Below are 19,339 nucleotides of genomic sequence, written 5' to 3'. Positions count from 1 at the left end.
TACTAGTAGTATCTACTACTACAAGTACTTGTAGTAGTACGTACTACTAATACTTGTAGTAGTACATACTACTAGTAGCAGTACTACTAGTAGTACATACTACTAGTAGTATGTACAACAAGTAGTATGTACTACTAGTAATAATATGTACTATTAGTAATAGTATGTACTACTAGTAGTATGCTAGTAGTACATACTAGTATGTATTAGTATGTACTAGTACATACTAATATGTACTGCAAGTATGTATTAGTATGTATTAATATGTATTAATATGTATTAATATGTACTAACATATAGTACTAGTATGTACTACTAGTACGTACTAGTATGTACTATTAGTATATACTTATAGTATGTACTACTACTATGTATTAGTAGTATGTACTACTATTATGTATTAGTACTACTGGTATCTACTTCTAGTAGTACTATTAGTATGTACTACAAGTATGTACTACTAATATGTACAAGTACAACTAGTATGTACTACTAGTACTATTACTACTAGTACTACTCATACTATTACTACTAGCACTACTACTAGTATTACTACTAGTACTTGTACTACTAGTATTAATGTGTACTACTAGTACTAATGTGTACTACTAGTACTAGTATGTACTACTAGTACTAGTGCTACTAGTAGTAGTTACTAGTATTACTCGTACTAGTAGTATGTACTACTAGTAGTACGTACTTGTATTAGTAGTATTAGTACAGTACTAATATTAGTTGTCGTACTTCGATAGGTACCCTCTGATTTAAGAATAAAAAATGGAAGATTAGCTATGGAGATTCTGCACAGTCAGAGATTCGTACAGACATAAAGGGGTTCGACAGGAAAGCCGTTTCGATCCAATCAATTCTTGGGGTCTTAAAAAGATACTGGTTATGTCAATTACCTTGCACGAGAAAGCACTCTCTGAGGGCATGGAATGTCTAATTTTTGGGTCAAAATCTCGACTGTAATGTCTCTGTTAGCTTCTCAAGTCAAAATATCGGAAAACCCCATTCCATTCTCAATGGAACCGGAGTTTTGTGAATTATCCCCATAACTAGAAGATCATTTCGAGATCTTCGAGCATATTTGATGGTTCAATGCAACTATTGTCCCTTCGGCCGACACACAAGTTGAGGCTTTACCACCGTAGAGCGGCTCTATGCAAAAAGATGAAGGGGGTTATCAATAAGAGATCGAAGAAGCAAAATATACAAGATCACAAATATATGAATTGAGATGAAAGCTTTATAAAGCCTTTTGTAAAGATCCCGATCTTCGTAGTGATATGCAAGACAAACAACGTTATAAGTTGTCCAAGTTGCCATGAAATAGTTCATTTGCTTGAGTAGTACGATGTACATAGTACATTTGTAGTACAACTACATATGTACTAGTACTACATATGTACTAGTACTACTAGTACTAATACTACTAGTACTACTAATACTAGTACTAGTAATAGTAGTACTAGTACTAGTACTACTTGTACTAGTAGTACTAGTAATAGTAGTACTAGTACTAATAGTACTAGTACATACTCGTACATACTAGTACATACTAATACTACTAGTACATACTAATACTACTAGTAGATACTAGTAGTACTAATACTACTAGTACATACTACTACATATGTATGCCTACTAGTAGTACTAATACTACTAGTACATACTACTACATATGTACGTCTACTAGTAGTCGTAGTATGTACATACTAGTATTAGTCGCACTATGTACATACTAGTTTGTACAATTAGTAATACTATTAGTACTAGTATATACTACTAGTACTAGTAGTACATATGTACTAGTACTAGTACTGCTAATACTACTAGTACTTATGTACTAGTAGTGCATACATATGTCTTACTAGTACAAACATAGTAGTACATACATACAACTACTACTATGTACTGCTAGTGCTACTAGTTCATACTACTACATATGTACATCCACTAGAAGTACTTACTACTACTACTAGTACGATGTACATAGTATTAGTTAGTAGTATTATGTAGTATTATTAATACTAGTGGTACTAGTACTACTACTAGTAGTACTACATCTAGTATGCAGTACTAGAACATACTAGTACTATGTACATATTAGTATGTACTACTAGTATAATAGTAGTACTATTGGTATGTACTACCAGTACTTATGTACTAGTATTGCATACATATAAACTACTAGTACATACATAGTAGTACATACATACTACTACGAGTATGTACTACTAGTACATACTACTACATATGTACATCTACTAGAAGTACATACTACTACTAGTTGTACTATGTACATAATACTATGTAGTACTCGTCTGTAGTACTATGTAGTAGTACTAATACAAGTAGTAGTACCACTACTTGTATTAGTACCACAACCAGTAGTATGTACTAGTAATACAACTAGTAGTACTACATAGTACATACAATAATGTAGTGCTAGTATTCAATAGTACATACTAGTACTACAAAGTACATACTAATAGTACTACTAGTATGAACTGCTAGTATTACTTCATGTACTAGTACTGCTAGTACTACTAGTACATATGTACTATTACTGCGTACATATGTACTGCTAGTACATACATAGCAATACATACATACTACTACTAGTACATATGTACTAGTTGTGCATACATATGTACTATTAGTACAAACATAGTAGTACATATATACTACTACTAGTATATACTACTAGTGCTACTTGTACATATACTACTACGTATGTACATCTACTAGTAGTACATACTACTACAAGTGGTACTATGTACATAGTACTATGCTAGTACTACGTTGTACAAATAGTAGTGCTAAGTACTACCAACAGTACTATTAGTAGTACTATGTACTAAATACATATGTACTACTAGTAGTACTAGTAGCACTACATATGTACTACTAGAAGAACTACGTGTACCAATATGTACTACGTAATACATATGTACTAGTACTACTACTACTATTAGTACATATTACATAGTACTACTAGTACTAGTAGACATATGTACTAGTACATATGTAATACTAATAGTACATAGTACATATGTACAATGTGCATGTACATATGTACTAGTAGTACTATGTACATACAGCATAACCAAACTATGTACGTACTGCATACCCCTACTATGTACATACTGCAAAAGCATTGCAACAAAATCAAATCTTTCATAAATTGCTAACAACTCATAGTTTTTGTACTACTAGTACTATGTAATACCAGTACTATATACCTACTAGTAGTACATATTAATAGTACTAGTAGTATATTCTACTACTATGTATTAGTAGTATATACTATTAGTATGAACTAGTAGTACATACTAGTATTACGTAGTAGTACATACATACTACTTCTAGTGTGTATTACTTGTACTACTAGTAGTGCTATGTACATAATACTAGTACCTATGTAGTACTAGTAGTAAATAGTACTACTACTAGTAGTACGATGTAGTAGTACAATTAGAACATTTATAGTACTACTACATAAGTACGTGTACTACATATGTAGTAGTACAATTAGAACATTTATAGTACTACTACATAAGTACATGTACTACATATGTAGTAGTACTATTACATAGTACTACTAGTAGCACTATGTAGTACATATGTACTACTAGAAGTACTACTAGTACTAGTAGTACTAGTGGTTCTATGAACCACATACATATGTACTACTACTAGTACATATGTATGTAGTACATACATACAAATGTACTACTACTAATAGTACTACTTGTACTAGTTTGTACATACTGCATAACCATACTAGTACTACTTCTACTACTATGTACATACTGCATAACCACACTATTTACGTACTGCAAAACCCTACTATGTATATACTGCATAACCATTGCAACATAATCAAATCTTTCAGAATTGGTGAACAACTCTTATTTCTTGTACTACTGGTTCTACTAGTAGTACATACTAGTAAATACTAGTAGTACATACTAGTGTATACTAATAATACTAGTAGTACATACTAGTAGTATGTACTATTAATACGTACTACTAGTAATACTACTAGTTTATGTGCATATGTACTAGTACTAGTACATACATACTACTACTAGTATGTACTACTAGTACTACTAGTATATACTACTACATATGTACATAAACTAGTAGTACATACTACTACATAAGTACATCTACTAATAGAACATACCACTACTAGTAGTACTATGTAAATAATACTAGTACCTATGTAGTATTAGTACTATATTATACTACTGCAAGTAGTATGCCGTAGTACAAGTGGTACATTTGTAGTACTACTACATAGTAGTACATATGTACTACTTGTAATACTAGTAGTACTATGTAGTACATACATAGTACTAGTAGTACAGATGTATGGACTACATACATACATATGTACAACTACTAGTAGTACTACTTGTACTAGTATTACTAGTATGTACTACTAGTATTAACTAGTATGTACTACTAGTAATACATACAAGTTGTACATACTAGTAGTATGAACATATTAGTAGTACAAACTAGTATGTACTAATACCATAATTAGTATATTTTACTACTACTAGTACTACAAGCATGTACTAATATGTACATTTAGTACATACTACGAGTTTGTACTAGTACTATGTATTTACTACTAGTATGTACTAGTACTATATATGTACTACAAGTAGTACATACTACTACTAGTACATAAATACTACATACTAGTACATACTAGTACTACTAGTACATACATACTAATACCACTAGTACATACATACTTGTCTTACTAGTACATATAAATTAGTATATACAAAGTACATACATAGTACATACTAGTACATACGTAGTAAATACTAGTACATAGTATATACATAGTACTACTAGTACATATGTATGTACTAGTATGTACTAGTAGTACTAGTAGTATATATGCACTAATATGTACTAGTACATACAACACATGTACTATTAGTACATACTACGTATCTTCTAGCACGTACTAGTACTACATATGTACACATGTAGTACTAGTAGTAGTACTAGTATTAGCAATAATAGTACTAGTACAACTAGTACTAGTAGTACTATTAGTATTAGTACAACTAATACTAGTAATACTAGTACTACGAGTACATACTAGTAGTACTAAAACTACTAGAACATACTACTACATATGTACATCTACTAGTAGTACATACTTCTACTAGTAGTACTATGTACATACTAGTACGTACAAGTAGTAGTACGGGTATGTATTACTAGTACTAATAGTACATATGTACTAGTACTAGTGCATACATATGTACTACTAGTTCATACTACTACATATATACATCTACTTGAAGTACATATTACTACTATTAGTACTATGTACATAGTACTATACAATAACACTAATAATAGTAGTAGAACTACTACTACTAGTAGTACTATATTCTAGTATGCAATACTAGTACATACTAGTACTACATAGTACATACTAGATCGTAATACTAGTACTACATAGTATATACTAGAATGTAGTACTAGTACTACATAGTACATACTAGCATGTAGTACTAGTACTACATAGTACATACTAATAGTACTACTAGTAGTTTGTACTACTAGTACTACGAATACTAAGTAATATTAGTTCTACTAGTAGTACATACTAGTAGTACTAGTAGTACATACTACTAGTATGTACTAGTAGTACTACTAGTTTGTACTTCTAGTAATACCTCAAGTACTAGTACTGCAAGTACTACTAGTACATATGTACTACTAGCGCATACATATGTACTACTGGTACATACATAGTCGCACATACATACTACTACTACTAGTACATACATAGTCGCACATACATACTACTACTACTATGTGCTACTAATACTATTAGTACATATACAACTACGTATGTACATCTACTAGTAGTACATATTACTACTAGTTGAACTATGTACAAAGTATTATGTAATACTAGTACTACATGGTACTACTACTACTAGTACTGTGTAGTACTACAAGTAGTATATTTGAATTACTTCTAAATATATACATGTACTACTACATAGTACAACCCGTAGTACTAAGTTCAACTAGCAGTACTACTAGTAGTACTATGTACTACATACATATGTACTAGTAGTACTACATATGTACTACTTGTAACAGTATGTACAACGTAGGACATATGTACTAGGAGTACTACTACTACTAGTACTACTTGTACTAGTACACATACGTACTAGTACATATATAATACGAATAGTACATAGCACATACTAGTAGTTCTAGTACTACATACTACTAGTACATACTACTAGAACATAGTCGTACTTGTACCAGGTCTAGTAGTACTAGTATTAGTACTAGTACTAATGTGTACTAGTAGTATGTAATACTACTATTTACCTAGTAGTATGTAATACTACTATTTACCTAGTAGTATGTACTACTAGTACTACTAACATGTACTAAAAGTTCGTACAACTAGTACTACTAGTAGTTACTAGTACTAGTACCAGTAGTATGTACTATAACTAATACTAGTAGTACATACTAGTATGTAGTACTAGTAGTACATACTAGTATGTAGTAGTACTAGTAGTACGTACTAGTACTAGTACTACTAGTTTGTACTACTAGTACTACTTGTATTAGTACTACTTCTAGTACTAGTACTACTAGTATGTACTACAAGAATGTACTATTAGTAGTACTAATACTAGTATTTACTACTAATACATACTAGAAATACATACTAGTAGTACTAGTAGTACATACTAATAGTACAAACTAGTATTACATACTTGTAATATAACTACTAGGACTAGTTATATAACTACTAGTACAAGTAGTAATACTACTACTAGGACTAATACTAATGCTACTAGTACAAGTAGTAATACTACTATTAGTACTAGTATTATTGCTAGTAGTACGTACTAGTATGAGTAGCACATTATAATTATTCTAGTACCTAGTTGTACTAAAAGTACTAGTAGTACATACTAGGCGTACTAGTATTACTAGTATTAGTGCTATTAGTACTGGTACTAGTAAAAGTACTACTAGTGCTAGTCGTATGTACTACAAGTATGTACTACTAATACCTGTACATATTAATTGTACTAGTACTAGTAGTACTTGTAGTACCTACTTCTAATACATACTAGTTGTACTAATAGTATTATACTAGTACTAGTAATCTTAGCACTTGTAGTACAAACTTATTGTACTTATCATATATATGAGTAGTACGTAGTACTAGTAAATACTATTTCTGCTACTACTAGTACTAGTACACCTAATGCAAGTAGTACTAGTAGTAGTAGTACTATTGTTACGTACAACTACAAGTACTGATAGTACTACTGTTACGTACAACTACAAGTGCTAGTAGTACATAGATACTAATATGTGCTAGTACATACTACACATGTACTAGTAATATGTACTACATATGTACTAAAACAACTTATGTACACATGTAATACTGAGCAGTTTAGAGTCATACAGTTTGGGTTGAGGCTGAACAGTTTAGTGGTACTAGTACTAGTCGTAGTATGTACATACTTGTAATAGTAATACTACTATTAGTACTAGTAGTATGTACTAGTACTACTTGTGGTAATACATTATAGTATGTAGTACTACTTGTATGTAATAGTACATATGTACTACTAATACTAGTACATATGTAATACTAGAAGTACTACTAGGTACTACTAGTATGTTCTACTAATACTAACTATTTACCAGTACTACCACTAGTAGTATATACTAATGCCACTACTAGTTGTACTACATTCTAGTATATAGTCCTAGTACATACTAGTACTACGTAGTACATACAAATACTATGTACTACTAGTAGTATATAGTAGTGGTAGTTTGTACAACTAGTACCAGTATTAATAGTAGTACTAGTACATAGTAGTAGTTGTATGTACTACTAGTAGTATTAGTACTATGTATTACTAGTAGTACTAGAAGTATGAACTACTAACACTACTAGTACTATGTACTACATAGTACTACTAGTAGTACTAGCAATACAAACTAGTAGTACTAGTAAAAAATACTAGTAGTACTAGTAGTATGTTTTACTAGTACTGGTAAATCTATTAGTACTAGTAGTACTAGAATTAGTACTAGTAGTAGTACGTAGTACGACTAGTACTACTAGTTGTACATACTAGTACTACTAAAACAAGAACTAGTACTACTGGTATTTACTACTAATATGTACTACTAGAAGTCTTAGTAGTACATATTAGTAGTACATACCAGTGTACTAGTAGTACATAGTAGTAATGTACTAGTATTACTAGTATGTACTTCTAATACTATTAGTATGTACTACTATTACGTTCTACTAGTAGTACTAGTACTACTAGTACATACAAGTACTACTACTACTAGTATGTGCTACTAGTAGTACAAGTACTACTAGTACATATAAGTACTACTAGTACAAGTATTAGTAGTACGTCCTACTGGTATATACTACTACTAGTATTACGTACTTGTAGAACATATTAGTAATTTTAGTCTTAGTACTAGTAGTACTCGTATAAGTACTGCTCGTATAAGTACTAGTACTACAAGTATTACTAGTATTTACTACTAATATGTATTAATAGAAGTTCTAGTAGTACATATTAGTAGTACATACCAGTAGTATTAGTAGTACTAGTAGTACATAGTAGTACTGTACTAGTACTACTAGTATGTACTCTTATATTATTAGTATGTACTAATAGAATGTTCTACTAGTAGTATTAGTACTACTAGTACAAACAACTACTACTACTACTAGTATGTGCTACTAGTAATACTAGTACATACAAGTACTACTAGTACTAGTACTAGTATGTATTAGTAGTGCGTCCTACTAGTATGCACTAGTACATACTACTACTAGTAGTATGTACTTGTAGTACATATTAGAAGCGTTAGTATTAGTATTAGTACTACTAGTACTAATACTAGTGCTACTAGTAAGTACATCTTGTACTAATAGTACATATTAGTAGGACATACTAGTACTACTACTACTAGTATTGTAGTACTAGTACTAGTAGTACATACTAATACTAATAGTACATACAAGTAGTACTAGTACTTCTATTTCGTACTACTACTAGAATATACTAGAGCTAGTACAACTAGTAGTATTATTACTAATACTAGTACTCCTAGTAGCAAGAGTACTAATACGTACTACTAGTACTACTAGGATGTACCACTAGTAATATACTAGTATGTAGTAGTAATATACACTACTAGTATGTACTCATAGTATGTACAACTAGTATACTAGTACTAGTACTAGTACTACTAGTACAACTAGTCTTAATAGTAGTAGTATGTACTAGTACTAGAAGTACATACTACTTTGTACTAGTACTAGTAATATGTACTACTAGTAAGTACGTCTAGTACTACTAATATGTACTACTAGTAAGTACTTCTAGTACAACTAATATGTACTACTAGTAAATACTTCTATGACTGCTAATATGTACTGCTAGTAAGTACTTCTAGTACTACTAATATGTACTAATAGTAAGTACTTCTAGTACTATTAATATGTACTATTAGTAAGTACTTTTAGTACTACTAATATGTACTACTTGTATTAGTACAAGTATTAGTACTACTAGTATATATTACTAGTAGTACTTGTATGTACTACAAGTACTAGTAGTATGTACTAGTTGTATGTACAACTAGTACTAATAGTATGTACTAGTACTAGTAGTACATACTTGTATGTACTAATAGTAGTTATACTAGTATATACTAATACTATGTACTATTAGTATGTACTACTAGTACTACTAGTATACACTACTGCTACTATTAGTACCAGTACTAGTACTAGAAGTACGTACTAGTACTAGTAGTACGTACTACTAGTAGTAGTAATGCTTATTATTACTATATACTAAGTATTATTATTACTACTATTAGTAGTATTAGTTGTAGTATTACTATTAATACTATCAGTATTAATAAATATTACTACTGTTAGTACAAATAATAGTACTATTAGTACTAGTAATCCTACTACTAATAGTATTTCTACTACTACTACTAATAGTAATACTAATAATAGTCCTACTATTAGTACTAAGTACTTCTAGTATAATTATACTACTATTATTAATAGTAGTACTTTCTACTATTTAATATTAATACAACTGTTAGTTGTATTAATACTCCTAATAGTAATACTAATAATAGTACTACTATTGGTACTAAGTACTTCTAGTATAATAATACTCTTATTATTAATAGTAGTACTTTCTACCATTTAATATTAATACAACTGTTAGTATACTATTACTAGTTTACTATTAGTAGTATCACGATTAGTAATAGCATTATTAGTAGTATTTGTACAACTAAGAGTAATAAGTAGTAGTAGTAGTAGTACAAATATTAGTAATAACACTATTACTAGTAGGATTAGTACTAGTATCAGTACTACTAAGTACTAGTACTACTACTAGTAGTAGTATTTGGACTAATAATAGTACTATTAGGACTAATAATATAAGTAGTATTATTAGTACTAGTATTATTAGTACTAGTAGTACCTACTAATAGTACTAGTTCAACATACTAGTAGTACATACTAGTACTAGTTGTACTAATAGTATGAGTACTAGTACTACTACTACTACTTGTATTACATACTTGTACTACTACTAATACAAACTAGTAGTACATACTACTAGTACATACTAACACGTACTACAACTAGTAGTACTAATAGTACATACTGCTAGTACTACTACTAGTACATACTAGTAGTACACACTACTAGTACATACTAACACGTACTACTACTGGTAGTACTAATAGTACATACTACTAGTACTAATAGGACATACTACTAGTACATACTAATATTTACTACAAGTACAAGTTCATATTGCAACTACTGGTACATACTAGTATGTGCTACTAGTACTAATTCGTACTGCAACTACTAGTACCAGTAGTACATACTAGTAGTACTAGTACTAGCACTAGTACTAGTAGTACATACTCGTGGTACTGCTAGTACTAATAGTACATACTACTAGTACATACTAGTACAAACTAGTATGTACTAGAAGTACAAGTTTGCATTGCAACTACTGGTACATACTAGTATGTACTACTAGTACTAGTTCGTACTGCAACTTCTAGTACCAGTAGTTCAAACTAGTAGTACTAGTACTAGCACTAGTACTACTAGTATGTACTACAAGAATGTACTATTAGTAGTACTACTACTAGTATTTACTACTAATACATACTAGTAGTACATACTAGTTGTACTAGTAGTACATACTAATAGTACAAACTAGTATTTCATACTTGTAATATAACTACTAGGGCTAGTACTAGTACTACTAGTACAAGTAGTAATACTACTACTAGGACTAGTACTAATGCTACTAGTACAAGTAGTAATACTACTACTACTACTAGTACTATGGATAGTAGTACGTACTAATACTAGTAGCACATACTAATTATACTAGTACCTAGTTGTACTAGAAGTACTAGTAGTACATACTAGGCGTACTAGTATTACTAGTATTAGTGCTATTAGTACTGGTACTAGTACAAGTACGACTAGTGCTAGTAGTATGTACTACAAGTTTGTACTACTAATACCAGTACATACTAATTGTACTAATACTAGTAGTACTTGTAGTACCTACTTCTAATACATACTAGTAGTACTAATAGTATTATACTAGTACTAGTAATCTTAGCACTTGTAGTACAAACTTGTTGTACTTATCGTATATACGAGTAGAACATACTACTAGTAAATAGTATTTCCACTACTACTAGTATTAGTACACCTAATGCAAGTAGTACTAGTAGCAGTAGTACTACTGTTACGTACAAATACAAGTACTAATAGTACTACTGTTACGTACAACTACAAGTACTAGTAGTACATATATACTAATATGTGCTAGTACATACTACACATGTACTAGTAGTACGTACTACATATGTACTAGTACTACTTAAGTACACATGTAATACTGAGCAGTTTAGAGTCATACAGTTTGGGCTGAGGCTGAACAGTTTAGTGGTACTAGTACTAGTCGTAGTATGTAGATACTTGTAATAGTAATACTACTATTTGTACTAGAAGTATGTACTAGTAGTATGTACTAGTACTACTTGTAGTAATACATTATAGTATGCAGTACTACTAGTAGTACTACTAGTATGTAATAGTACATATGTACTACTAATACTAGTACATATGTAATATTAGTAGTACTACTAGGTACTACTAGTATGTTCTACTAATACTAACTATTTACTAGTACTACCACTAGTAGTATATACTAATGCTACAACTAGTAGTACTACATTCTAATACATAGTTCTAGTACATACTAGTACTACGTAGTACATACAAGTACTGTGCACTACTAATAGTATATAGTAATAGTAGTTTGTACCACTAGTACTAGTATTAATAGTAGTACTAGTACATAGTAGTAGTCGTATGTACTACTAGTACTATGTACTACTAGTAGTACTAGTAGTATGAACTACTAACACTACTAGTACTATAGACTACAACCACTACAAGTACTATCCACTAATAGTACTACTAGTAGTACTTACTAGTAGTACTAGCAATACAAACTAGTAGTACTAGTAAAACATACTAATACTACTAGTATGTACTATTGTGCTAGTAGTATTATGTAGTACTAATATGTACTAGTAGTATGTTTTACTAGTACTAATACATCTACTAGTACTAGTAGTAATAGAATTAGTACTAGTAGTAGTACGTAGTACGACTAGTATTACTAGTACTACATACTAGTACTACTAAAACAAGTATTAGTACTACTGGTATTTACTACTAATATGTACTACTAGAAGTTCTAGTAGTACATATTAGTAGTACATACCAGTGTACTAGTAGTACATAATAGTATTGTACTAGTATTACTAGTATGTACTTCTAATACTATTAGTATGTACTACTAGTACGTTCTACTAGTAGTACTAGTACTACTAGTACATACAAGTACTACTACTACTAGTATGTGTTACTAGTAGTACAAGTACTACTAGTACATACAAGTACTACTAGTACTAGTATTAGTAGTACGTCCTATTAGTATATACTACTACTAGTAGTACGTGCTTGTAGTACATATTAGAAGTATTAGTCTTAGTACTACTAGTACTCGTATAAGTACTACTCGTATAAGTACTAGTACTAAAAATATTTCTAGTATTTACTACTAATATGTGCTAATAGAAGTTCTAATAGTACATATTAGTAGTACATACCAGTAGTATTAGTAATACTAATACTAGTACTAGTAGTAAATAGTAGTACTGTACTAGTACTACTAGTATGTACTCCTAATATTATTAGTATGTACTAATAGTATGTTCTACTAGTAGTACTAGTACTACTAGTACATACAACTATTACTACTACTAGTATGTGCTACTAGTAGTACTAGTATGTATTAGTAGTGCGTTCTACTAGTATGTATTAGTAGTGCGTACTACTAGTATGCACTAGTACGTACTACTACTAGTTGTACGTACTTGTAGTACTTATTAGAAGCATTAGTATTAGTACTAGTACTACTAGTACAAGTACTAATCCTACTAGTATGTACTACTAGTAAGCACTTCTTGTACTAAGAGTACTATTACGTACTACTAGTACTACTAGGATGTACCACTAGTAATATACTAGTATGTACTAATAATATATACTACTAGTATGTACTCGTAGTATGTACAACTAGTGTATTACTACTAGTACTAGTACTACTAAAACAACTAGTCTGAATAGTAGTAGTATGTACTAGTACTAGAAGTACATACTACTTTGTCTAATACTACTAATATGTATTACTAATAAGTACGTCTAGTACTACTAATATGTACTACTAGTAAGTTCTTCTAGTACTGCTAATATGTACTTCTAGTAAGTACTTCTAGTACTACTAATATGTACTTCTAGTACTACTAATATGTACTACTAGTAAGTACTTCTAGTACTATTAATATGTACTACTAGTAAGTACTTCTAGTACTACTAATATGTACTACTTGTATTAGTACAAGTATCAGTACTACTAGTATGTATTACTAGTAGTACTTGTATGTACTACAAGTGCTAGTAGTATGTACTAGTAGTATGTACAACTAGTACTAGTACTAATACTAGTAGTAGGTACTAATACTAGTAGTACATACTTGTATATACTAATAGTAGTTATACTAGTATGTACTAATATTATGTACTATTAGCATGTACTACTAGTACTACAAGTATACACTACTGCTACTACTAGTACCAGTACTAGTACTAGAAATACGTACTAGTACTAGTAGTATGTACTACTAGTAGTAGTAATGCTTTTTATTACTAAGTACTAAGTATTATTATTACTACTATTAATAGTATTAGTAGTAGTATTACTATTGGTACTATCAGGTACTAATAAATAATACTACTGTTTGTACTAATAATAGTACTATTAGTACTAGTAATCCTACTAGTAATAGTATTACTACTACTACTACTAATAAAAATACTAATAATAGTACTTCTATTGGTACTAAGTACTTCTAGTATTAATAATGCTACTATTATTAATAGTAGTACTTTCTACTATTTAATATTAATACAACTGTTAGTTGTATTAATACTACTAATAGCAATACTAGTAATAATTCTACTATTGGTACTAAGTACTTTTAGTATAATAATACTACTATTATTAATAGTGGTACTTTCTACTATTTAATATTAATCCAACTGTTAGTTGTATTAATACAACTGTTAGTATACTATTACAAGTTTACTATTTGTAGTATAACGATTAGTAACAGCATTATTAGTAGTATTTGTACTACTAAAAGTAATAAGTAGTAGTAGTAGTAGTACAAATATTAGTAATAACACTATTACTAGTAGGATTACTACTAGCATCAGTACTACTAAGTACTAGTACTACTACTAGTAGTACTATTTGGACTAATAATAGTACCATTAGAACTAATAATATAACTAGTATTATTAGTACTAGTATTATTAGTACTAGTAGTACCTACTAATAGTGCTAGTTCAACATACTAATAGTACATACTAGTACTAGTTGTACTAATAGTATGAGTACTAGTACTACTACTACTACTTGTATTACATACTAGTACTACTACTAATACATACTAGTAGTACATACTACTAGTACATACTAACACGTACTACAACTAGTAGTACTAATAGTACATACTACGAGTACTACTACTAGTACATACTAGTAGTACATACTACTAGTACATACTAACACGTACTACTACTAGTAGTACTAATAGTACATACTACTAGTACGTACTAATATGTACTACAAGTACAAGTTCGTATTGCAACTACTGGTACATACTAGTATGTGCTACTAGTACTAATTCGTATTGCAACTACTAGTACCAGTAGTACATACTGGTAGTACTAGTACTAGCACTAGTACTAGTAGTACATACTCGTAGTACTAGTAGTACTAATAGTGCATATTACTAGTACGTACTAGTACATACTAGTATGTACGTACTAGTACATACTAGTATGTACGTACTTATACATACTAGTATGTGCGTACTAGTACATACTAGTATGTACGTACTAGTACATACTAGTATGTACTACAAGTACAAGTTTGCATTGCAACTACTAGTACATACTAGTATGTACTACTAGTACTAGTTCGTATTGCAACTACTAGTATCAGTAGTACATAGTAATAGTACTAGTACTAGAACTAGTACTAGTAGTACATACTAATAGTACTAGTACTCGTAGTACGTATTAGTAGTTCTAGTACTAGTACTAGTACTAATAGTACTCTATATATGCAACAAACATATGTACTACTCGTAGATGTACATATGTAGTAGTATGTACACGTAGTACTAGTAGTAGTATGTATGTACTACTACTATGTATGGACTAGTAGTACTAGCAGTACTACTACTAGTAGTAGCAGTAGTATTAGTATGTGCTAGGAGTAAGTACTACTACTACTACTAGAACTAGTTTTACTAGTAGAAGTAGTACATACTAATAGTACTAGTACTAGTACTAGTATGTACTAGTAGTACTAGTAGTACTAGTATGTACTACTAGTCTTAGTACTACTAATATGTTTTACTAGTAGGTGTACGTAACACTAATACTACTACTACTAGTACTACTAGTATGTACTACTTGTACTAGTAGTAGTATGTACTAGTAGTATGTACTACTCGTAAATACTACTTGTTAGTACTACTAGTACGTTCTACTAGTCTTAATACTAGTACTAGTAGTAGTACTACTAGTATGTTCTACTAGTAATAATACTAGTACTAGTAGCAGTACTACTAGTACATGTACAGCGCTACTAATACTACTACTATGTATTAGTAGTATGCACTACAAGTACTACTAGTGCTAGTACAAGTAGTATGCATTGGTACTACTAGTACGTACTGGTACTAGTAGTACATACTTGTAGTACTAGTAGTACTAGTACTAGTACTAGTGGAACTAATACTACAAGTACTACTAGTGTGTACTACTAATACAACTAGTAATATTAGTACTAGTACTAGTACTACTTGTATTAGTACTAGTACTACTAGTATGTACTACTTGTACTAGTATGTACTACTAGTATGTACTACTTGTACTAGTACGTACTACTAGCACTAGTACTAGTACTAGTACTAGTAGTAGTAGTATTAATATGTACTTGTAGAATGTACCATTAGTATGTACTATTAGTACTACCAGTATGTACTAGTATGTACTAATAATAAATACCAGTACTAGTAGTACATACTAGTACTATACTATTAGTAGTATTAGTACTAGTAGTATTAGTAGTACAAACTAGTAATTCTAGTATTAGCATTACTAGTAGTATTAGTACTAGTATTAGGACTACTAGTACAATTAGTATTAATACTACTAGTACTACTAGTACTAGTACTACTACTACTAATACTAATACTACTTCTACCAGTACTACTAGTACTAAGACAACTACTACTAGTAGTAGTACTAGTATAACTAGTATACTTGTACTAGTACTAGTATGTACTACTAGTACTAGTAATAGTAGTAGTAGTAATACTAGTACTAGTAATACTGGTAGTACTAGTACTAGCACTACTAGTATGTACTAGTACATATGTACTAGTAGTACTAGCAGTACTAAGAACAAATACAAATGTACTACTAGTAATGGTAGTATTACTATTAGTGCATACCAGTAGTACTACTAGTACATACTAGTAGTATGTATTACTAGTACTACTAGAATATACTACTAGTACTACTAGTATGTACTACTAGTACTATTAGTAGTACATACTACTACTACTATGTACTACTAGTACATACAACTACTACATAGTACTAGTACCACTAGTACTATATGCTAAAATGTAGTACTACTAGTAGTAGTACTTGTACATATGTAACACTAGTAGAACATACTAGTAGTACATATCAGTACTACTAGTACTACATATGTATTAGAACTAGTAGTACATGTGTACTATTACATACTAGTAGTACTAGTACATACTAGTATGTATTACTACTAGTAGATACTACTAGTACTAGTACTAGTATTACTACTAGTATGTACATACTACTTCTAGTACTAGTACTACTAATATTAGTAGTTTTAAGTACTAATGGATGATCTAGTAGTAGTATTAATAGTAGTACATCTAGTAGTACTAATACTACTTTTAATAGTAGTATTAATAGTAGTATTACTAGTAGCACTCATACTACTACTTGTGAAAACACATATTTTTCTTACTCGTGTGAGTGAATTATCTCTGGGCAACTTGGACAACTTATAACAATGTTTGTCCCTCATATCACTAGGGAGATCGGGATCTTTACAAAAGGCTTTATAAAGCTTTTATCTCAATTCATATGTAGCCACGAGCAACCTATGTTTGTTATCTCGTATATTTCACTTCTCTGACCTCTTACCAATAATCCCCCTCATCGTTTTGCAAAATGCCTCTCCACGGTGGTAAAGTCTCATCTTGTGTGTTGGCCGAAGTTACAGTAGTCACATTAAACCATCAAATATGCTCGAAGATCTCGAAATGATCTTAAAATCGAGAATTGAATGGGGTTCTCCCGTATTTTGATCGGAGAATCTAACAGAGACATTACAGTCGAGATTTTGACCGAAAACTAAGATATTCCATGCCCTCAGAGACTGCTTTGTCAAGCTTGGTGACTGACATATCCAGTATCTTTTTCGAACTCCAATAATTGATTGGATCGAAATGACTTTCCCGTCGAACCCCTTTGTCTCTGTACGAATTTCTGACGGTGCGGAATCTCCGTAGCAATCTTCCATTTTTTATTCTGAAATCAGAGGGTGCCCTTGCAAGTACTACAACTAATATTAGTACTTACTAATACTACTACTAATACAAGTAGTAGTATTAATACAACTAGTAGTTCTACTATTAATACTACTACTGTAATACTAGTAAATAGTACTAACACTAGTAAATGTAGCATACTAGTAGTACTAGTAGTATTAGTAGTAGTATTAGATTACTAGTACATGTGTACACATTACTATAACTACTTTAGTACTATTATACTAATACCAGTAGTAGTACTAAGTAGTAATATTAATAGCATTAGTACAAGAAATAGTACTACTACAACTAGTAGTACTACTATTAGTATTACTACGAGTAGTAGTAGTAATATTAGTAATACTACTAGTAGTACCACTAGTAGTATTACTAGTACTACTACTACCAGTAATAGTTCTACTACTATTAGTACTACTCTAAGTAGTATACTACTTAGTAATAACGCTACTACTAGTACTACTAATACTAATGATATTATCACTAATACTTAATAGTAATAGTACGTATTAGTAGTACTTAATATTGTTACTAAATAATACTAGTAGTACATGTGTACATATGTATTAATATGTACATATGAACATGTATACGTATGTACATGGTACATATGTACACATGTGAATGTACTACGTAGTACATGTATGTATTATTAGTACATATGTACTACTACTGTACATATGTACATGTACATAGAACAAATGTACAATGTACCGCTAATAGTACATATACATATGTCTATAGTACATATGTACTACATAACACGTACTAGTTCTCGTAGTACTACTAATAAATGTTCATATATGTAGTAGTATGTACTAGTTGTACATACTAATAGTAGTATGCATGTACTATTATGTACGGACTAGTAGTACAA

This window comes from Amborella trichopoda, chromosome 2, assembly GCF_054954075.1.
Source record: "Amborella trichopoda isolate Santa Cruz 75 chromosome 2, AtrichopodaSantaCruz75HAP2 v2.0, whole genome shotgun sequence".
Classification (NCBI taxonomy): domain Eukaryota; kingdom Viridiplantae; phylum Streptophyta; class Magnoliopsida; order Amborellales; family Amborellaceae; genus Amborella; species Amborella trichopoda.
Note: the sequence above shows the minus strand (reverse complement) of the source record.